Source organism: Staurois parvus, unplaced genomic scaffold (genome assembly GCF_062004578.1).
Source record: "Staurois parvus isolate SC_StPar_1 unplaced genomic scaffold, SC_StPar_1.0 ptg000013l, whole genome shotgun sequence".
In the NCBI taxonomy this organism is placed as follows: domain Eukaryota; kingdom Metazoa; phylum Chordata; class Amphibia; order Anura; family Ranidae; genus Staurois; species Staurois parvus.
In genome coordinates, this window is record NW_028317809.1 from 16,047,826 (window position 1) to 16,072,006 (window position 24,181).

Genomic DNA, 24,181 nt, shown 5'->3' on the forward strand with positions numbered 1-24,181 from the left:
TAGATCACAGAAGTGCAGTTCGTTATGCACTCCTGTGACCGTTTTCAGCTGACAGCATGCTAAAAATCTGTTGACTGACACCAGTCTGTCCAGGCTCTGGAAAGATCCGCAGCCTGGACCGGCAGCTTGCTCTGCTTCTCAGCTGCACTGCTGGGATGCTGCATTCACCTAGGTGATTTTTATTTTTTTATTTTTTAAACCCTACACTTCTAAACGCCCTTTGGCAAGCACAAATCATAGCTGGCTGTCAAACAACCCTGCAACTGGACCAACCAACTCTTCTCTGTCAAAATAGTAAAATGAAGCTTTTAGACTTAAGGCTTACATGCACACTTACAAGAAATGCCGCAGACATTTTGTGCTTTTTTTTCTTCAAAATGTAAAAGCAGCTGTAAGTTAGCCTTGCACTTGTACATTAGGGAGTTTACAGGCATTTTTGCACAGAAAAACCTTTTGCCTTTAGTTACAATTTAAGGCCAAAGTTCTGAGCAAGACCTACTTAGTAGGAAGGCCAGAACGTGAGGCACAGAGTAATCTCTGGAGTTGAATTACCTGCATTCACACCATGGATAGAACGATTTTTTTTTTTTGGTATGATCTTTCTGGAAGGGCTTTTTCTTGTGAAAGCAAAGTATAGACTCCAAAACCCCCTTACTTCCCAAGACCTGGAACTCAACAGCCATGCTGTTAAAACCAGAGACTGAGAAGGATAGATTAACATTGCTCTGAGCTCCGGGATGCTGATAGGGAATACATGGGTGACCATTTTCCTTGGACCATCAGGGACTGGAACATTACTCTCCTGCCTGAAAGACCAGCATTTGGTATTACTTTCCAGTGATGAAGAAAGAAAGGTTGGCCTACTGTTAAGACTGGGCTGGAGATCTTCCAAGTTAAGACTCGGTCTCCACAGGCATACTCAAGCCTACACCTGCATGAGGGTCGTGTTTTACCTGCACGGGATGCATTCTATACAGGCAAAACATTGCTCTTACAAGGGCTTAAGGTGTTACTAAACCCGCAACAGTAAAATCAGTCTGTATATGTGGTAAAGCAAGCTTTGCTATACTGTGGAACTTAAGGGGTTAATTCTCTGCATTGCATAAAATGGATGTTTGATCCTGTCTTCTCTGATCCTCCCCTTTATCCACGATCCCCATTTCATCTGATAGAACACAGCCACGGGGGCACTTTGCACATGCTCAGTTTGATGTGTACTGCGATAGTTTTCTTTCTTTGGGAGGGTGCGAGTGATCAGCACAGGGCCAGCACTTCCCAGACAGAGGGTCAGGCAATCTCAATGCAGTGAGAATGAAAATTCCTCCTACAAGTTTTAACCAGTGCTCAGCTGGACACTGAGTAGTCACAAGACTGCTCTAACTGCTGATGGAGAGAAAAAAAAAAAAAAAAGAAAAAAAAAAAGGTATTTAGCAGTTTAGATTTACTAAAATAATTGCATTTCTATGTTGTGTCTACTGTGGGAGACCAGATATAGTGACTACTGGGTCCTTTTTAGTAACACTAAGTGTGCCCATGTGAAAGAGCTTTTGATTTCTTCGCTTGGCTGGACAGGAGTATGGGTAGGTCGAGAGAAGAAGCAGGTTTGTTCCAGGTCAACATGTTTAGAGAGGTCTTGAATAAAACTGGGCAAACTGTAAAGCTCTAAACATGGACAACCAGGTGGCTTAGAGTTCTCATGAAGAATTCACTGTGGGAGGTCTCTGATCTTAAAAATCAAGCTTGGGCTGGGAGAAATTTTATTTTTGGAGGGAAAATTATTGCTTGGGATGTGTCCTGGACCAGACCAAAGTATTCCAGACAAAGAAGGCAGGGGTGCATATTTTTTAAAACTGATCACCCAACCGAAGGTCTGGGGCATTTGAATAGCCCTGGACATTTGTAGACAGCTGTAAAGGAGATGAGGCCTTCAGGAGTAGGTTTCCCAGACAACCTGTGACATGGATGTCATAAGTTCCAAGACAGGCAAGAGGTGGTGCCAGGACCTTTCTGAAAAATCTGGAAGCAAATTATAAGCTGAAAGTCAGTGCGATATTCTGTACATCTCTGCCGGCCATTGAAAAGAACAGAACAACGCAGATGAGGTAGATAAATGGTATATGCAAACACATCCAAAAAGGTGCCTACAGATGCCAGGTATCCCCCCCCTCAGTGAATAATTGTGGATTCCATGTGAAAAAAACAAACAAAAAAAAAAACAGAACCACAATGGCAAAACACAGTAGCAAGTGGACGCACATCAAGGAACAGACGCACATCAACGAACATTAGCAAACAGGTTACACGAAGCTCACATTTCAGGTGTAAGGGGAGGGGGGCTGACAGAAGTCTTCTGTACCTGCACAATAGAAGGCAAGCGTGTCTATTGGGAGTATACTTCTCCCACAAAGTTTTAGAGATCACACCAATCCAGATGCACAGCTTCTAGTTAACCACTTGCTGTCCGCCTGCTGTTTATAAACAGCAGGATGGTGGCACTCCAGGGGCAGGTTGCCGTTCATAAACGGCAGCCGCCATTTCTAGCTGTGCACGCTAGCTGGGAGCGCGCAGCACCACAATCCGGTGCCCGCTGTGTCCTCCAGACACAGTAAAACACCGGTCGGACGGAACCTCTGTACGAGGTCCCGATCATGTGATCACTGATTGGCCAATCAGTGATCACATGCAAAGTAGTAAGCAAGATGTCACTTCTGATATCATTGCTTACTACATGTGAAATCTGTGAATGATCACAGAGGTCACATGGTACAAGGCTATTCACAACAGCCTTGTACCATGTAACAAGCTGTGACCAATCACAGCTCACTTAGCATTTCTCAATGGCTGCAAGAATGCAGACAGAGAAAGAGAGAGAAAGAGAAATGATTGCTTTTACATCCTATATGGGTGTAAAAGCAATCACTGTAAAAAAAAAAAACCCAAAAAAAAACAATAAAATAAAAATTTAAAAAAAAAAAAAAGTAAAAATTATAGTTTTTGGTTATAAAACTAATTTGGCTTTTGTTTTTTTACTAAAAATATAAACGGAATACATTTTGGCCAAGATTTATGATGAAAGATTTTTTTATTTGCAAAATGTTATAAGAAAAACTTTTTTTCAAAATTTTTGGACTTTCATTTGCATAGCAAAAAAAAAAAAAAATCCCAGCGATGAATAAATACCACCAAAGTAAAGCTTTATCTGTCTCAAAAAAAATGGTAAAAAATTCATATGGGTGCAGTATTGCAGGACTGCGCAATTGTCATTCAAAGTGTGGTAGCACTGAAAGCTGAAAATTGGCCTGGACAGGAATTGGCTAAACTAGTTAAGCCAAGAGTGATTTTGCCGTGAAGGGGGAAGAGATTCATTACCTTAGACCACCAGTGAAAACATTTTGTATAGCCATATGATCTCCTATGATTGAAAGTGCCACTAGTGGCCATAATGTTTTTCCGGAATAACTCACCAAGGAAAAATTATGGCCACTGGTTGGAGATGGCCATAGGAAATCATATGAGGGTAAATACTGCAATTTGTTGCAACTGTTCGTCACATTCATATGGACCCACATCTCAGCAAATGAACATAAAACACTGTAGCCATCATACGCAGCCTACAAAGATTCCACTTCTAATTATGAATGGCAAGGTTATATGTGGAACATTTCATATATTTTTAAGTTTATGCAGCATGCTTTTGACAGCAGTTTAAGATTGTTCAGAATGTATTACTGTTGAAGTGGACTGGCATTTGGCTTACTCCACCTGCGTTTGCATTCCTTTAGACTTTATGGGACAAACGTAGTTCTGAAGCAAACCAAGTGTATTGACACTGGCCTGCTTTTGGTAAGCCACCAACAAAAAAAAAAAAAAAAAAAAAAAAAAAAAAAAAAAAAAAAGAAGAAGGATAAGGAGATCCCTTCCATCTTCTAAAGGATTTGTAAATTCATTCAACCAGTTTTGTGATAGAGGTTCTACCAGCATGCAGCAAAGCTTGGGCAAGAAAGCAGCCCTACTGTTAAACAATGAAGGAGCAGCAAAACACAAATGGGCAAGGCTCTCTTTCTGCTCAGTCTCCTCATCAGCATATTCTATTAAAATACATACATACAACTGCTAGAGTTGGCCTCCTGCTATACAGGGAGATTTCGAGAAATGTGATATTAAAAAGTGTGAGTTCATCATACACCCTCCACCCCCCGGTCCCCACTTCACTTATCTCTGTGGGTGATGAGCAGTCATTTCCCACACAACTGGTGGAGTGGTCAGAGATTATGGAATCCCTGCTCTTCACCATCTCCTTCCTTCAGCACTACTGGGACGGATCAAAGCAATTCCAAATGGTCAGTGCCAGCACAGAGTATTGCTCAGATCTGTCCTGGAAGCGCAAGATAGAAGAGGCAAAAAGAGCAGAGATTTCAAATCCCTGGACTACTATACCAGCTGCATGGGTACTGACAGCTCATCATTCAGGGAGGTAAGCACAGCAGGACCAGGGGTTGGGTGGTAGGGATGTCTGGGTGTACAGGGTTAGTTTACCGTTTAATTTTTTCTGAAAAGGCACATTAACCCTTTAAAACAAAATTATGTACATACACTAGCATAAAAACTCAACAAGTACATTAACCAGTCTAAATTTTCACAGTCTTATAAAGAGGACTGCCTGGGAAAACAATCACAAAATATAAAAAAAAAATACATTTAAAAGCAGAGGTTAAGAAAATACATATTTCGTTTTTCCTCTCAACTTCAACTCTACCTGCTCTTAAAATTGTGCATTCCCCTTGTGCACAAAAGTCTAAGACAAGTAAATAGTGACGTGTGTATTCTGGGGCTAACAGTCATGCTTGAATGTGTACCTGACATTCACTAGCAAAGAGGCGTCTTTGTGACTAAGATAGCGACTTGTGTTTTTCAGTTCTGTGGCTATGCTGCATTACATGAATTTACACAATGGTGTTGGCAGAACACTAAAAAACAGGTTTTAAATTGAAGAAAGCCTTCAAATTTTCAAAGATACATTAAAAACTTAACATTCAAGAGGAGGAATGTACTGTACATAATATTTACATACAAGAGTTTAAAGTGTTTCTAAAGTCTCTCCATTACCTCCCGGTCACATAAAAGTCGATTTTGAAATCGTGCAACTTAGTGAAGTTGCAGGCTTACAAAATCGAGTGACCTGTCGATTTCATTGCGATTGTCAAGACATCTGACACAGATGTCTATGCAAATTGCAACAAAAGTAGTACAAGTACTACTTTAGAAATCAGTGTGGCTCCAACCAAGTCGAAACCGCACCGATATGAACGTTCTAATAGCGAATACACACAACCTTTCAATAACAGGTCCCCAGCCCCCCTTAATCACTCACCCGAGTCGCCTGTCAATACAGCGCTGTGTCCATCTGCTGCAGCTCTTCTCTCTTCACCGGAGGCTTTGAAAGCAGCAGAAGCCACTGGCTCCTGTTGCTGTCAATTAAATCCAGTGAGGAGGGGGCAGGGCCGAGCTCTGTTTCTATAGATGCACACAGCACATACTAGCATTGCTCAGAATGAGTGCCCCCTCAGCAAACATCCTTAAACCGAGCAGGTACGTCTCTTTTTTTTAAATCTTAAAGGGAGCTTTACAAATCACTTTACGTGAGTAACTTTTATAGATAGATGTTATTAAAGACAAGATACTTATGTACTCTTAGTCATGAAAATACACCCGATACCTTAACCAAATACTTTGCAGTGCAATTTGCGTTAACGGACACAAATTGCACCGCAAAGATTAGGATGCGACATGAACAGGAATGAAATTCCTGTCCAAATCCAAGGATCCAAATCCATGCATCGCTCCTGTGAACTCTGGCTACGACAAGCCTGGGTTCCTACAGGGGCGATGCAGGAAACCTCCCTGCAGGCATCCCATGTAGTCTCAGTGGCGGGACAGAGAAAGCAGCATGGATTTGAAATCCCCCACCACCTTCATTCCTCTCCTTGCAGCGATGACCATTCAGACTACACGGCATCGGATTGGTCAGCACTGTCCATGTGTGAACTCAGACTATAACAAGCCTGGGTACACACAGGCGCACAGTGGGGAAACTGCATTCGATTTGGACAGGAATGGCATTCCTGCTCAAATTGCATGCTATTCTTAGGAGGTGCAATTTGCATCCATTAATTCAAAATCGCACCACTAAGTATCAGTACTCCATATCGGCGAGTACTTGACCAAAAGTAGATCTACAAAAAAAAAAAAAAAAAAAAACACCTTATTCCGCTTCCTAATGCTGGTGAAATGAGGTATACTCTGCCGCTATAACCTGAACAGCTCTGCACCTTGTGATCACTGTGATTGGTCATAGAAAAAACATAGAAATCGCACTGATCGCAGATACACAGACTTGTGTTTATATCTGCAAGGCATACCCCTTCCTCTTGCAGAGGAAGGGAGTAAACAGGAAGGAATAATGAATCATTCATTAGGTGTAAAGTAGTTCAGACAAGGCTGGCAGCATTAGTAAGGATCTCATCCCTTTCACTGCCCCTTCGTTCTTAGGGGAGCCATCCCTGCTGAGACAACAGGGATTATTGCTAGTGGCTATAGCTGCTGGTAATCTCATGAAAAATCCCACAGGCTGGTTGAAGTCGCACAACAATCAAATTTGGTGCAATAAGCCTACCCAAGATGGTTCGAACACGGTTCAAGCTCCACAGTACAATAACCACACACTCAAAACTGAACACCAGGTGCGGAAAGGGGAAGAGAAAAAAAAAAAAAAAAAGTGCCCCACCCCCCAAAAGGCTTTCAAAGAAAATCTGAGGACCTACACCCTACTAAGTGAAAAGAACCCTCCCAGAAACCCTCATAAAATGTGTATTCAGAGAGAGTACATCGTTTACCTTTAATGAAGCTTAAGGAAAAAACTGCAAGATAAATCTTTGCAGCTCAAAATGGGTCTTTTTGCCTACTCTTTTGTAGTACAGCGTGACATTACAGGATACATTTCAATAAAGTTTAGAATGTACATAAAATACATGATAAAGTAAGGAGTCGCACTGTATTAAATATTACACACAGTAAGTGCACACTCAAGTTTAATTTGAGGGTATGTACATCCAAATTGGGGGAAGGGTTTAGGAATTACAGCTCTTAAGAGTAACCATCCCACCTTTCTCGAGGGACCAAAAGTAATTGGACAATTCATGGCCAGGTGTGGGCTACTCCATCAATTAAGAAAAAGAGGAAGGCGCCTCTAAGCGCAGTATTGACAATTTATTCAGTAAACAATGGAAAATTGGCACTTACAAGATAAACGGTTAAAAAGACTCATCGTCTTATGTTCAACCCCTTGAATTAAAGCTGAAGGTCTGCATTTCAAATTAATTTTCGATTGTTTCATTTTAATTTATTCTGGTGGCATACAGAGTCAAAAGTATGAAAATTGTGCCTGTGTCCAAATATACAGTTTCTCACAGGAGTGAGTATACCCATCACATTTTTGTAAATATTTTATTATATTTTTCATGTGACACCACTGAAGAAATGACACTTTGCTACAATGTAAAGTAGTGAGTGTAACAGCGTAAGTTTGCCGTCCCCTCAAAATACCTCAAACACAGCCATTAATGTCTAAACCGCTGGCAACAAAAAAGTGAGTACACCCCTAAGTAAAAATGTCCAAATTGGGCCCAATTAGCCATTTTCACTCCCCTGTGTCATGTGACTCCTTAGTGTTACAAGGTCTCAGGTGTGAATGGGGTGCAGGTGTGAAGTTTGGCACCATCGCTCTCACTCATACTGGAAGTTCAACATGGCACCTCATGGCAAAGAACTCCGAGGATCTGAAAAACAGAATTGTTCCTCTACGTAAAGACGGCCTAGGCTATAAGAAAATTGCCAAGACCCTGAAACTGAGCTGCAGCACGGTTGCTAAGACAATACAATCGGTTATACTGTATATGGACCTAACTGTATATAAAAAAAAAGTTAAAAAGTTCTCAGTTACCTGTTAAATCAGCATGAAGCGGGTTGATCACTGCTCTGTCTGCAGGTCAGTAGTTTCTACAAGAATGAGCACCAGAAAAGGTGAATCTAAGAAATGTGTCTCAAGCAGTGTTGCAAACGTTGGGAACCCAGGGGTAAAAGAAACCTGAAAGAATATTAAGAACAGGTTTTAATAACACAGCTGACAATATAAAACACACATTTTAAAGCAGGCTTGGACAAATCTTCTAGGAGCCAGAATTATAAACCAGCACTACACAACCTGCATATGACTATAGGTAGCTGAGAGATACACAGTAACAGTACAAAAAAAAAAAAAAAAAGCCAATTTTAAATGAATAACTGTCATTTAGAATGGGTGCCTATGCTACAGTGTTAGTTTCAATGGCTGGAATAAATATTCTAGATAATGAAATTAATGAGTGCCTAAACACGTTAGTACGTGTTCTTTATGCGTTTTTTTTCTCCTGCCAGGAAACACCCAGCGCGTATGAAGCCTTAATCTGAATGGGTTGTTTTACAAGGTAAGGGTTCACATATACTTTAATTGTTAAAATATTGAGTAACAGTGTATACACAGTAATGTAGTAAACCATGTAGGGCAGTACAGTAAGTTATGTGGAGTAATATGCAACACGAAGCAGTACAAAATACAGAGCAGGGATGAAAATTTTTTTAAACAACTTGTCCAGGGACTAAATCGGAGTGAGAATAAAAATAATCTAACCAAAGTCGTATTTAAATCTGAGGGTTTTTTTTAGGAATTTCTGGGGCTTTTAAAAAATTAAAAGGGGGCTTAATGGTGACTTAAAATGTTCCTGCATGTCTCCAGCACTGCTCCCGGGGGATTAGCAGGGAGAGGAGATACCTTGTAGAGTAATGAGCACCGATTGGATGCTTGTCAGGAAAGGGGTGTGTCATGCTGAGCGAGTAAATGAGGCACGTACCCAATGGAAGGGGGACCCACAAACAAAAAAACTTTATTCCTTTAGGTTACCCTGAACACAAACACTTGGGTGCTCAGTACTAGTGCCAAATCAAGCTTCAGTGTCCGCTCTGTTATAAAAATTATAAATAATAAACAACACTTTTCTGTAGGTATTTTTTTTTTTTTTTTTTTTTTTAAACAGAGCCTGTTAAGCAGAGGTCTTTAAATTTTCAAACAAAGGGCCAGTATACGGTCCTTCAGACTTTAGGAGGGCCGGATTAGGGCCAGTGAGGATATAAAATGTCCTGGCCCCAGCATCAATGAGAATAAGCATGGCCGCAGGGTTGATGGTCAGTAGGAGTAGTGTCCCCTCATTGGTATTAGGGGAAGAATAGTGCCCCATCACTGGTGTCAGTGGGAAAAATAGTGCCACAAAAGCCAGATAAAGAGTAGCAAAGGGCCACATTCGGCGACCCCTGCTATAAAGCATTGCACCAGTGATCAGCAGATCATGGATGAAATGCAGGACTCCTGCAGTCAGTGTGATCTGTCTGTCCGTACATCATACCAGCAGGTTTCAGACTGAGAGGAAGAATCAATGAACTACCAGAGCACTCAACAGTGCCATAGTAGTTCATTGAGAACTACAAGCAGACATCCGCAAAGGATGTCAGTACTCAGTTTATTCATTCACAGAACTCAGTGAATGGATGATGCAGCCACGTGGGCAAAGCCCCGCACAGCCACTTTTTTTTTTCAAAAAGTGACATCTGGTACGAGGAACGTCTCCCCATACTGCGGTCACAGAGAAGGCTCCGATTGAAAAGCCGCTGCAGGATCAGTAATAGATTATATGCTCCACCCTAAAAATGGGTAGAATATGCAACATGTTCAACGCTGAACGTATCCTTTATCCCTTTCACTGCCAGAGCACTTTGTTTTTTGCACACGGTTAGAAAAATAATTTTAGGCCTGCAGATTACATAAACCCCCCCAAACATTTTCTGAAACCAGACACCCTAAAAAATAAAATGGTGGTAGTTCCAATTTTTAATTTTTTTTTATATATGTCACACAATATTACCGCAACGGAAACACAAAACTTCAGAAAAAAAAAAAAAAAAAAAAGGCAATTACCTATTTATGTAAAACACAAGATGAGGTTGCACCAAGTAAATAGATCTCAAACCTTACATTTGCATGCGCTTGTGAACTGGCGACAAACTTTAGTACCCTATATTTTATATAGGCGACACTTTTAAAGCCCCTAAAGGTAATCAGTTTAGTGTTAGAGGAGATCTGGTGCTAGAATTATTGCTCTCATTCCGGCGTGCGTGGTGATATGCAACGTGTGTCGCAATCGACATTTGCACATGTTGGCACCCCGAAGTGTGTTCACGTCCATATGTGTGAATATGTGGGTGGCCTCAACTACTTAGGGGGTTTTATGTGCTTGGGTGTAACAAAAAAAAAAAAAAAAAAAAAGCTACCCAACTTTTTTCATTACATAGGTGACAACCAACTTAGCGGGGTGTGTGGAAGCATTCAGGCAGTGCCACAGCCACCCGAACGCTTCCACCTAACGAGTAAGCCCTGCTGCTTCCCCAGCAGGGCTACATGGAAACAAAAGCTACCTGCCTGGTGCCCGGAACTGCATGTCCTGGGCGATACAAAATTTCACATCCCTGCAGAGAAATGCAGTGTAGTAATACAGTAGGGGTAACTGATTAAAACCGGTGCACACAGAATCTGGAGCAGCTGGGCATAACCCATCAGCTCCAGTTAAAGTAGAACTATAGGCACCCCCCCACACACACACCCATTTTGAATAGAGCAGGGGATGGTTGTCAGACTCCTGTCAGGTTTGGCGTTTTTGGGTTTTTTGTTTTTTTTTTACACCGTGTTCCATTGGAGATTTTCCTTCCCATAGCCAAACAGGAATTAATTGCAAATTAAAAGAATTCCATGGGGCACCAGAACTAGTGCCCCCATTGGAAAAGTTTTCCTTTAGTTATACTTTAAGTATGAAAATGAGAGCTAGCAGTAGAACGATTGCCCTGCAATGCAGTCATCTGGGACAGTCACCTTGCAATAGCCATTTGTCCTGCTGCTCTTTTAGGCCTGGTTCACACCTCTGCATTGTGTAATCTGCTGCGGGAAAAAGTCTGACACTTTACAAAAACACAGCAGCTGAAAACACAAATCTGAACATGTCCAATGCTAGATGGACTGCAGGGAGTTTCTGCAAAAAGCACTAAACGAACAGGTGTGAACCAGGCCTTAGGCCTCATGCACTTGACAGGGGGAAGCTGAAAACAGTGTAAAGTAGTGTAAAATACCTGGCGTTTTCATGAGCCTGGGGAGCCACAAGTTCATAGAAGAAATATTCTACAAACCCAGTACCAACTGAAGGACTGCTGACATCAGATCAAAAAGCCACAGTTCTCTTTTCAGTCTGAATACATTTGCTTTGAATCAAGCACAAATAGCACAGCGAGGGGAAAAAAAAAAAAAAAACCCACTCGAGTCCCTGTTGACAGACGACCACACCATTCATTCAAGAGTTCTGTGATTGGGAGAGCTACAGCTACCAGGGTGCTAATGAGCACTCTAGGTAGTTCACTGATCCTGTCATTCAGCAACTGTCTGCTCATACGAGGTACAGGCGGACAGCTGCACTGAATCTGCAGGAGCTCGGGATTTGTCCAGGGTATGTAAACTTTTGATCTGCTTTGTCCAGGGTATGTAAACTTTTGATCATGGCCATTTGGGTGATTTGTTACGATTTAAAAAAGGAGCCAAAACAATGATTTTATAATAAATGGCTTCATATGATCATCCTTCAATAAAAAGGAGCATTTTTTTGGCATGGTCATATTTTCAATATCAATACCAACATCTCACAATTTCTGCCAGGGTATGCAAACTTTTGAGCACAACTTTATCTAGATGCCACCTCTATGAGGCCAATGGTCTAACGTTGTAATTTAGAAAGGGTGCCTATACTACAAAAAAATACAGGAAGCAGCACCCGCATCTCTGTATGCCAAATAAAGAGTCTTGCTTGCTTTGCAAACTGTACCACTTAGAAAAAGCCTTTTTTTTCCCTCTAATGAATATGAAGATTTCTCCGATTGGCCAAGGTGGGGATCATGTGGTCATCTGCCCTGGTTCTAATATACAAAACCAATACAACAGCAAATTGCTTTCAAGTAAAAATACAAACACTGCCACCAATATGCACTTACTGAAAATATACTATGAGGTTTATTTATAAAATGTTTTCACACAAGATCCACGCTTTCCAAAAAAAAATTTAACAGGGGAGGGGGAATAGATTTATAAATAGAACCCTAGATTTCCTCTAATTATTTCTTTAAACAGCCAATAAATCAGTGTTGTACACAAAGGATCTATGCCGAACTTCCATCAGCAGTATTTTTTTTTTGTAGACAAATAATGTTTATATTCTAATTGGAGCAGACAAAGCATTTTGTGCGAGGACACGCAGACTTTGATTACTACCCCTTCAATGTTAAAAGCAAAACAAAAAAATGATCAAATGTTTTTGATCAAACTCTGTGGTATTTAACTGTAGCAGCAGCAGCAGCAGGTGACCCCCCCCCCCCCCCAGTAGGAAGAAAGATGGAGAACCAAAAGGAAGACCGCTGATTTTATTGCAACAAGAGTCATTTTATCTAACATACATATTGAGATTATGTGCTCGGAAGGCACCAGTCAAAACAATGCTTTGCTGTACAGGGTAAAGCAACAGCTTTGTTTTGCAACCCCTGTTCCCAGCAATACATACGCTCCTTCCCTCCCCGGTGGCTTATTCTTGTCACTAGGAATCAAAGAAAGGGGCATTTGTCAGTGGGGTGCCAAGAAACAGTCCTCAACCTTTGTGTAAGCAATGACTAGAGTTACTAAGCTTACCAAGAGTTTTCATTTCCATGCTCTAGGTCAGTGGTTCTCAACCTGTGGGTCGCGACCCCTTTGGGGGTCGAATGACCCTTTCACAGGGGTCACCTAAGACCATCAGTAAAACACATATTTCCGATGTTTAAAGAGCAGCCACTGTGCTGAAAGCAGCCACTGTGCTGAAAGCAGCAGTATTGGAGGTAAAACGACACTTCATGACTTATAATTACTGGGTAAATAATTTTATGGTTGGGGGTCACCACAACATGAGGAACTGTATGAAAGGGTCGCGGCATTAGGAAGGTTGAGAACCACTGCTCTAGGTGGTCAAGAAAATGGAATGCAACTACACACTTATAGGTAGGGAGGAGAGGACTAAGGCAAACCTGTTGCTTTACCCTCCATGAATAAATGCATGGATGTACTTTAAAGCTAAACTGCAGAGAAAATAAAAATGCAACTTTGCAGTTGGCTTAACCCAACATTTCAAGTGTTAAATGCTCATTTAGGTTCAGGGGGGCACAAAAAGCAGTTTTACTTACCCAATCCCCCAAAGGGTTCTCAGATGTCAAGACAAATGCAGAATCCTGTATTGGACATGAGGATGCTGAAAGATAGTTCACCACTGCATTGTAGGGGAATAGGGAGTAGATGATCGAGTAAGTAAAACTAGATTGCCGAACTCCAACAAAATAAGGTGGGGAATTCCTAGATTGTAAGCTCCAAGGAGCAGGGCCCTCCTATCCCTCTTGTATTGAACTGTATTGTTGCTGTATTGTCTCCTGTTATATTGTAAAGCGCTGAGCAAACTGTTGGCGCTATATAAATCCTGTATAATAATTTTGTCTGGGCTGCATTTCAAAGTGACATACCTAGACGATTCTGCTCTGCCAAGAGATTTGCTTTGTGGCAACGAACAGCCTCTTAAAAATCTATTATCTCCATGCAAATGTTCATACTCCGAGTGAAATTTCTATTCAAATAAAGATAGTGGCACACATGTGGGACGAATAGTTACCCTAGGTGTGGGTTTCAAACAGGAACCACCAAGGTTAAGTGCACTTGATCACTATGCCAATATTTGTTTGTAGGGCAAGTGTCCAGTCAGCTAGCGCTACAGCATCTCAAACTGCAACAGTGTTGTGCACAGGGCAGTACAGAGTAAAAACATTTAAAGTAGAAATAGTCAAAATATTCCCAGATATGATAAATGAATAAAAACAGGAGCGCTAGGTAACAAGTCGCTTGCACGAAGGTGAAACCTCAGACCCTTTTAATAAATATGTAATGCAGAAATACAGTGTTGATAATTATTAGAAGTGAGAAAATATTGGTGCATATAGCGAGCCGGAGAGAGAATCTTTGATAGTGCAATATTTAGGGAGGAGCCCAGCTGCTGACATCACGCTGTACAGGCCACGAGGAAGGCCGGCGGCCATCTTTACTGTTTCTTTAGCCAGATGTGAGTGCATTTGAATTACCTTTATCACATTCCTTTGAATAAAATACTGCATTATCAAAGATTCTCTTTCTGGCTCATTATTTAACGAGCCCCTAAGGTGGAGTCCCACAACACACCCACTATATGCCCAGTATTGGTCTTTAATATCGGACGTGATGCCCCTGGAACCTGTGGGTGATCTTGTGACGTGCGCCAGATGATTCGTAATATCCCCATCCAGATGACCATGAGGGGATTTATATACACAAATGCTCTTTTATATTGCGCTTCTGGTTAGTGCAATATTATACAAAAGCTTCCAGCCACTGAGTCACGGATTTCACCAATATTTATTATTTTTTGCATTTGGACTGTGTGTCATCCATGGATCAAAGAAAGTCACTTTATGTTTGTGTTCACTATACCAATACGTCATAATTAGATACCACTATATTGTATCACTTATAGCGCTCTTTAGCACCTACACCCATATTTTCTCACTTCTATTTGTTCTCAGCGCTGCATTAAATATTCCCAGATACACTTGGTGCTAAACTGGGGAGTAGAGACCAGAATATTTTCAAGGTCACTGCTGAATTAGGCAAGGAAAGGGTCAACACTGCTGATTCAAAACATGGGACAAAGAAAGATCTTGTGAAGCAGAAAAAAGGGGCACAGACATTTTCAAGGACACTGTAGTGACAAGTTATGAATTGGGGCAGTTCTACACACAATGAAACTACGAAGACAGGGATAAGAGTGATATTACAAGAGACACTATATGGACTTTTCTAGCCAAGGCAAAATAGCTGCAGAGCCAGGGTCACAGTGGATGGGTGAAAGCAAAACCTAGAAGTTGAAGTCAAATCAACTTGCCAACAAATAACCGTACCCAATCAGCTGCAGCTGACAGCTACTTGCTGTCTGAATAGCCAAAAAGGAAAATTCATTCATCCACAGCATTTACTGCAGACAGAGATATCTATAAAGTGTATATCAAATTATTTGGGGACATATCCCTTTTATAGGTACAGAATTGCTACTGAGAATAAGTGCAAAAAAATCCAGGGATACCTAGGCGCTGCACATATTGTTAAAACAAGACAAATTGTGCATTTTCCTTTACCACTGAACACACACTAGTATGAGTATATACTGGTATATAGGGCTGAAACAACTAAAAATGATATAATAGATAACTATTTTCATTATCGATTAGTCAGCCTATTAGTTGGCCTGGATACAGAATGCATTATTTGTTTACATCAAAAAATACAGTGCAGCACACCTAAAATTCAGCCCACCATTTTTACATGTCAGTATACACAGTGCAGCACACATACAGCTCAGTACACTGTTCATACGTCAGTAAGTGCCTGAGAACTTGTGAATGTAAACATGTGAGGAGTAATGACTCATGGGATATATAGTCCCATGTAGGAGAAGGAAGCGATTCTAAAAAGGCAGAAATTTTTTTTACCATGTTATACAGGCATACTATACTTTGCGGCTTGCTATGGGGGCACTCTAAAGGCAGGAACAGCCAGAAGCGCCAGCAGGCAACCCCAGAAGAGAATGATCGGGGCTGCCCTGTACAAAACCATTGCACAGAGCAGATAAGCATGTTAAGTTTGTCGTCTAAAAAACAAATCCAATGCATACAATCACTTTAACCGCTTCCCATCCGCTCTATAGCAAAAGTACTGCTACAGGACGGCATGGGGGCGGGGGGGCACACACACACACACACACACACACACACACACACACACACACACGATTTTGCAGCCTCAGCTGGCAATCACTGGTTCCCAGCCAGCGATTGCCGAGCATCTCCGACAGGGGGGTGGGGTGCTCCTGCACACTCCTTTGCATGGCTGTGCACAGCACAGCCATGCAAAGCAGTGTGCTTACAGTGAGGCACTAACACTGCACATAATGTAAAACAGCACACAGTTAACCCTCTGATTGTCCCACATATTAACCCCTTCCTGCACAGTGCCATTAGTACAGTGTCAGTGCTTTTTATTAACATTGATCACTGTATTGGTGTCACTGACACCAAGTCAGTTCCCCAAAATGCCAATCGCAGTCCCGCTATAAGTTGCTGATTGCCACCATTAAAAGAGAAAAAAAAAAATCCGTGTATATGTACCGCCATTTGTAAATCACTAACTTTCTCATACACCAATTTACACATATTGGGATTTTTTGTTTCCTAGCAAAGACATAGCAAAATACATTTTGGCCTAAATTGTATTCAAATTTTTTACTTGACATGTTTAACTGCTTCTCGTCCACCTTAAAGCAGAAATACTGCTACAGAGTGGCATATATATATATATATATATATATATATATATATATATATATATACATACACACACATATATACACACACACACACACACACACACACACACGATCGCATTTCCAGGTGGGGCGCGCCGCTATTCGTCAGGTCCCGGCCAGTATTTACTTGCCAGCGCTTAGTGATTTCTGTCGGGGAGGAGGACTGTTTTGTTTACTAACAGTTCTCCGTCAGCTCAGGCACATTGCAGCACACTGACATGGCCCCCTATGTAAAACACTCCCAGCACACAATTAATCCTCTGATCGCCCATTAACCCCCTTCTCCCCAGTGCCATTAGTAGAGCGTCAGTGCTTTTTTTTTTTTTTTTTTTTTTTTAGCACTGGTCACTGTATTGATGTCACTGGGGAGGTCAGTGACACCAAGTCAGTTCCCCCCAGTCCCGCTATAAGTCGCTGATTGCCGCCATTATTAGAAAAAAAATAAAATAAAATCTATACCACCATTTGTAAACGCTGAAACTTTCACGTAAATCAAATTACACATATCGGGATTTTTTTTTTTTTTTTTTTTTTTTTTTTTAGCAAAGACATGTAGCAGAAAACATTTTGGCCTACATTTATGACAAAATTTGATTTTTGTTACCGGACGTGTAGCAAAAAGTTAATTTTGTTCTCAAAATTGCCAGGCTTTTTTTATAGCGCAAAAAAACAAAAAAAAAAGGTGCAGAGAAGATCAGCATCTTAACAGAGAGAAGCTGGAGGTAAATAGACTAGAGATAATATGCATTACAATTAAATGTAAAGTAAATGTTTACCAGTATTGTGCATTATAATGAAAAGCATTATAACCATGCAAAAAAAAAAAAAAAACACCCACACTCACACTATACTTGAAAATTCTGTAGCACAAACAGCACCAAGGCTCAAAATGGTCTGAAAATGTACTATGCCAAAACAAAAAGCCACACTTCACATTATTAAAATACCTTCTTCGCTTTCTCTTGCCCTTTCTAACCAGCTTTAGCAATAAAATAAAAGCTGTGTGCAAACATGATACTATACCTGCGTGCAAAATGTTAAAGTAATATTGTGCAACTGTATTTTGGAAGAACACTGTTTGTGTGTTTCCACAACTGCTTTGCTTTTTCAAGACAGGATTTTTCTAGATTGCTTTGGCTACTATTACTAACCATAGCAACAGTTTTATCCATCCCCGAAGGCACATAGGAAGTAGAAGAGGTACTGAAAAACAGATCTTATTTAGATTTTAGGCAAAGCCCACATTTCATACAATTTGGCCTAGAAAGGGATGTTCTTGTTTTGACTAGCATATGTTGCTGCAGAAAATACCTCTTTTTTTTTCAGTGGCTTCATTAGAAAAATCAATAGGGTCAGAGCTCACCAGCATTCACACAAACAGTGATACCTGTGTGATCTCATAAACAAGCAACTCCAAAAGAAATTGCAATAGCAGAAGGGGGGGGGGGGTGAATACGCTACATAAAACCAAGCGGAAACCTAGCGTAACAAAAGAAATCCTCGAATGGAGAATAATGTGAAAGCCAATATTAGAAAATAAAAACTCACTGCTGACTATAACATCCACAGCTGCTTTTGTTTTTTTTCTCTTGGTAGGCTGAGGCTATGCAAGTGTCAAAGCCACCTCCTCTTCCTTCCTACAGATCCCACATATACATCATGTGATGTATTTATAAGCATAAGTATACACACAGAGGTTATGAAATCACTGTTGCAATAAGATTGTTTTTGTATTCCAAGCCCTAAACAAAAGGCCTCAATTTGCTCTAAGATGATCCTACAGCCACAGTACATGATTATTATTAGGTCATACTACAGATATGGAGTTTTGAGGGCCAGATTTACACTGCTGCATTTAAAAGGCACACATTAAAAAGCGCTACAATGGATGTGAAGTACCCTATAATAAAGAGTCTGCTCACATCTCAGTGCATTTTAGAAAATATAACATGTACATTGTGCGTTCAAAGGTCCACTGAAGCCAAATGAAGACCCAGAACATGTATTTAGATGGGTTGGCAATGATATTAGCAAGCATTGGGCAATAGCTGTTCAACCTTATACACACACCACTGTAAAATTCAAACAAGTGAAAACGCATGTCAATGCACAAAAAAAAAAAAAACACAGATGGTGCATGACAATGTACCTGCCCAATGCTACAAAAAGCACCTCTTATGCACATGTATACACCTAAAATGGGCCCTACAGCATAAAGCTAAAACTCCAGGGAGAACAAAAATCCTCCCATGCAATAAGGCTGCCTTTTTATGTCTAGGGTTCCAGAAAACAATACTTTTATGGTTGGGGGGATTCTTTCCCTGCATTTCTTACAGTAGAACAGTCCACTGAGATGAACGGGCCGCCTACACACACACACACACACACACACACACACACACACACACACAACACAGAACGCAGATGTGTGAACATAGTATGTATGAAGAGATCTCTGTGAAGCATTTTATAGGCTATCAAAATCTAAGAATATTAATGCAATCCTACAGAATAACAGTATATACAGCCGATGTAATCACGCCAGTACTTCCATCTACATTTTACATGAATGAGATTTCATGAGAAACATTAAAAAAAATGTCCTAAAATCACCATCTACAATATCAACCAACTGCAAACCAAGCAGCAGCTTACATGATGCAAGCTAATGAAATAATGAAAGCTATCAGAAAGTGAACTTCTGTTGCAAAATGGTTTCTTTTCTACATTAAGTTTCAAAACAGAGATTTGCCCCCAACAGCTAGATCATGAAAACAGTAGGCACAGATAATGGAAAAGCCAGTGAGAACTAAATAGATCAAATAATGCTTAATCAATGTCTTAAACAGCATCTTGCTCTAAATAAAAGAACAAATCCTTTAAGTGACGTTATCAATGTAATCCAAAGCCTGTGTCCAGGCTCCACAGCTCACCACAATGTCAGTTTATTTTCCTCATGGGCAAGAATGAGAGGGGGAAACAAAGAACACACCAGAGGGAAGTGCACAGTTGCAGGGAAAAGGGAAAGTAATGGAAAGCAGAAGGAATGAACTAGAAAGAAGTGAAGTGCACAAAGATCACAGGGACTTGAATAAAAAAATAATCAGGAGCTTTTGTTCAAAGGAGGAGCTGAAACCAGGAGCAACCATTCTGCTATCTAATCAGCCTGATGGACCTTAACACTGTTCGCTATGGCCCAATAACTGCTCATCGGGGCAATAAAAAGAAAAGCATTTCAATGCTATGTGTAAAGAGTAAAATCACATATCATTGTAACGTATTTTTTCCATATTGTTATTTAGCAGGCATTTGAAAAGTGCTGTCTAAAGCTTTTAGAATGCATTATCAAACTTTTCCAAGTAAAAGCTACCCACAAGTCGGTAACTGCTGCTGGTGAGCAAAATGTCAAGCAAAGTAATGTGAACAGTCTAAATTGTATGCATGCACTAAACTCTTTTCAGAACAGGGATTGGTGTTACAAAGCGCCAAGAAAGCTTCAAAGTTGCAGTCAGCAAAGCCTTGTTATTTGGACCTAGGAAAAGGAGCTCTTAACCTGGCCAGGGACTCAAGGGCTCATTCAGACAGGCAATTAGTCCAGTTCTCTGTGCAGCGCCACTTACAGATGTATGTACAGCCACTTCGAAGCTACATGTGGGCAGCACATGGAAATGGATTCACACAGCAGCTACAGACACACAATCACACGTCAAAATATGACATACAGGCAACAGCAGGTGTGTGGATCCAAACATATATTGTCTGCATTCAGATCTATGCGGCCAATGCTGCCTGCATGTCAAAACAGACAATATGGATGGAGGGATCTACACTGCTGCAGCACCCATCAGAATATCTAAACTGTAAGTGCACCCGACTTCAGGCAGGTACCGTTTGGCTGAATTTTCCACATGACTCTGGCCAACAAGACCAACCATGAAACTAATTTCAGCTGATTCTGCAGGAATTACCCTAAATTTGATCCATGAATGGCCAGCCTTAAGCCACCAAACAGGCAGGCTGACTATCGGTCGGTTCAAGCAGAAACCGGCCCACATTCAGCCCTTGTGTACACCAGCCTGTCTGACAGAAGTCAGCTGAAAGGCTGGCATCTTTAAAACCAGCATTCGATCTGTGCTGGCAAGGGCTGCGAGCGCTGGCCAGTGTGTTCTGGGGGGCAATCTACCTGTCAGAACACAATAGCTCAGCGGGGAGATTACTGTACGAACATAGTTAAATTACACTTAAGTCTGCAGCTTTATTTGAAAGTGGTTGTAAAGTCTTTTTTTTACCTGAATACATTAATGGAAAAAAAAAAAAAAAAAAACCCACTTTCTATGGTCTGCTCTCCCCCCCAGTGCATGTGTACGAGAACAGCAGCTCTCTCCCTCCTTATTGGCTAAAATACAGCAGTGGGAGACATTGGCGGTGGCAGCTGCTGCTGTCAATCACAGCCAGTGTGAAGGGAGTGGGGGGTTCGGCTGAGCCATATTCTGTGTGTCAATGGACAAGGAGTGGGGCTCATGAGTGAGCCCACAAAAGTGCCCTCATGCCTCCAAGTGGCTTGCTATGGGGCACTCGGCAGGTTTACAAAAAGCCATAAGTGGGGAACCCGAGAAAAGGAAGACCGTGGCTGCTCTGTGCAAAACTACTGCACAGAGCAGATAAGCATCACGTTATTTAAAAAAAAAAAAAAAAAGTTTAAAAATCACTTTAAACATCTGGTGATCCTGCTGGGAAGATCCTGATTCAGACACCTCCTGTTATGGGTTGAGAATGATCTCAATCATGTGCATGTTATACCAACCCTGCAACATGGGCTTCAGATGGAGACTACAAGGCTAGATATTGTGTCTCCATTTTCCTACGTGCTCCTATTAAAGTCTACAGGGGGGGGGGGGGGGGGGGGACAAAAAAAAAAAAAACCCCACACACCTGTACTTTTTTTCCCCTCAACACAACCAGAAAAAAGTGCACCAGTGTTAACAGGCTCCTGTAGAAAATACTGGTTCTCTTGTTGTGCATTGTTGCCCATCAGTCAACATGCTTAGCGCCCACACACACACACACACACACACACACACACACCTTTTCACATTCCTTTTGTTGCACAACAAGATGAAGGCTCCTATTATTCTCAATGGGCTCATTCACACCTGCATAATACTTGAAAGACTACATGAGCTTCTTCCGGGCAGGATTATGCATTTTGAACCCAAAAACTCACAGGAGTGCCTGGGATTGTTTTTGTTTTACCAGGTGCTCCCATTTAAACATCCATGGGCCAAAAACATGTAGAAATGTTCCCATACTACACCTTTCATCTAAATCACAGCACCTCTATTGCCTGGCTACGCACATGCCAAGTTCAAATGGATGGGGGGGGGGGGGGGGGTTTGCGGCAAAATTGCACAGGAGCAAAACTGGCCCATCATCACGTTACGCAGGCATGGCCCACTATCATGAGGAGCTCTGAGAAACATCACACGGCCATCGCTGGAGTGTGTGCGCATGTAGACAGGAAGTACCTACAAATGGGAGGAAGGAGAACAGCAACATGCATGCAACAATGGATTAGAAACAGAAAAAAAAGTGAAAGTGAAGACAAGTTGTTTGTTTACAATTAATATAGCATTACCCATACACTCTACATATTAAAACAAAAAATAAACATGAAAGGGGAGGTGTATGTGTGTGGGGGGAGGTGAAAGAACACCTAAGCTGCCATCCCTATGGCTGTAGAGCAACCTGGTGCTCCTGACCAGCATGGAAAGTCCCAAAGTTAGGCAGAGGCCTCCATGAGGAGGAAGGAATAAAAGTGAGAGGAAGGCTCCATGGGACACAGAGAAGTGGGGGGCCCCTCACCTCCACTCACACGGGAAGTATAGCGTGGCAAGGCCTCGTCCTGGGGGGGGGGGCGATTAGTGGAATACATACACTCCTGTGGCAGACAAAGCACCCCCCTCCCCTCGGTCTTCCTCACCTGCATACAGCGCCTCCTGGCTGTCCGCGGGGACCGGTCGGTGCAGGCCGGGCTCTGGCTGCCTGTGGTCGGGGGCTGAGCGGGAGCCGCTAGACTGTAAATACATGCAGGCAGCCGGAGAGGAGGGGGGGGGAGGTAGGGGGAGAGATAAGACTGGCCGAGCTGAAGTCACCTGAGGCGGGTGCGCGGTGTCCCCAGTGTCCGGGCTGTTTAGACGAGCCGCCCGCTGGCTGGAGGAGAGAGGCGACTGTTGAGATGAATAATCAGGGTGAGGAGGATGTGTGTGTACACAGAGGGGGCATAAAAGGGGCGTTCACAGGCCGAGGCGGGCCTTCCTGAGGAGACGAGAGGAAGAGGAGGAGACATTGCCGGCCCGGAGCACACTCACCTCACGCTATTTTTAGCCGGCTGTAGGGGGAGTCATGACTTTTAACCTATGGAGCAGTCATGGCACCAGGGGGGAACACAATATGGAGAAGCTGATAGGGGGGCAATTAGAAAGGGGGGGCTGACGTCACCTGTCAGGACGGGACACACAGAGCCCAAGATGGCAGCGTGCCGGAAATGACACTCTGTGGATGGCAACGTTTGGAAGAAGCAACCAGATGGACATGGAGTCTTTCAGTGTTTTACAATCACCTCAGATATGCACGACTCCACCAGCAATTCCTTAGTACCTAGTGTGTACAGTATTACTATAGTATTTCATGTCTTCCAAGCAGTCCTGTGTGTGTAGTATGAGGAAATAAGTCCTACTAAAGGTTACAAGTCTGTGGAGGTGCCTCTGATAGAAAAGAATACTTGAGGGAGTTTGTGTGCCAACAATTAACCCTTTCCTGCCACCTCCCAGCCCTTTCAGGGCCAGTTCACGTCACAAAAACACACTTCAGATCGCGTTTCTGCGTATGTGTTTTTAACGTGTTCTGATGCATTTTTAACACATTTTTGATGCGTTTCCGGATGCTTTTTTTTTGCTGTTTCTTTTCACTGTACTGGGTGCATTTATTGAGTGCCAGTTCACGTATATGCAGATTGGATGTGGTTTGAACCAAATCCAATCCAAATGAAATGTGAAACACTGCTTCCTTTGGTGCCTGTTCACATATGTCCGGTGCACTGCAGGTGCGGATTCAGTGCCGTGTAACCACTTGCCCTCCAGAGGATTTATCCCCCGTCCTGACCAGGCCATTTTTATGCGATACGGCGCTGCATTATTGTAACTGACAATTGCACGATCATGCAAAGCTGTACCCAAAATTAAATTTGTTTATAATTTTTTTCTTACAAATTATTATTATTATATAGGATTTATATAGCACCAACCGTTTGCTCAGCGCTTTACAATAGAACGGGAGACAATACAGTTCAATACAAGAGGGTTAGGAGGGTCCTGCTCCTTAGAGCATTCTTTCGGTGGTATTTGATTGCCTGTGCGTTTTTTATTTTTTGCGCTATAAGCAAAAAAAACCCGACAATTTTGAAAAAAACTTATCTTTTACTTTTTTGTTATTAAACATGTCCAGTAAAAAAATAAAAAAAAATCTAATTTTGTCATAAATTT

General features: G+C 41.8%; 1 protein-coding gene across 2 annotated transcripts in view; it reads right to left on the reverse strand.

The window, feature by feature from the left end:
* Positions 1-22,938, reverse strand: part of CNOT6L (CCR4-NOT transcription complex subunit 6 like) — an 89,802-nt gene extending 66,864 nt beyond the window's left edge. The window contains exons 1-2 of one of the 2 annotated variants that reach the window (XM_089676187.1): positions 22,793-22,938; positions 8,000-8,143 (exon numbers count right to left, since the gene is read on the reverse strand). The gene's annotated coding sequence lies outside the window, so the exon portion shown is untranslated. Of the gene's footprint in view, positions 1-7,999; positions 8,144-22,620 lie in introns of both variants that reach the window. The other variant, XM_089676178.1, reaches the window with a different exon arrangement.
* Between the last annotated feature and the right edge of the window lie 1,243 nt (positions 22,939-24,181).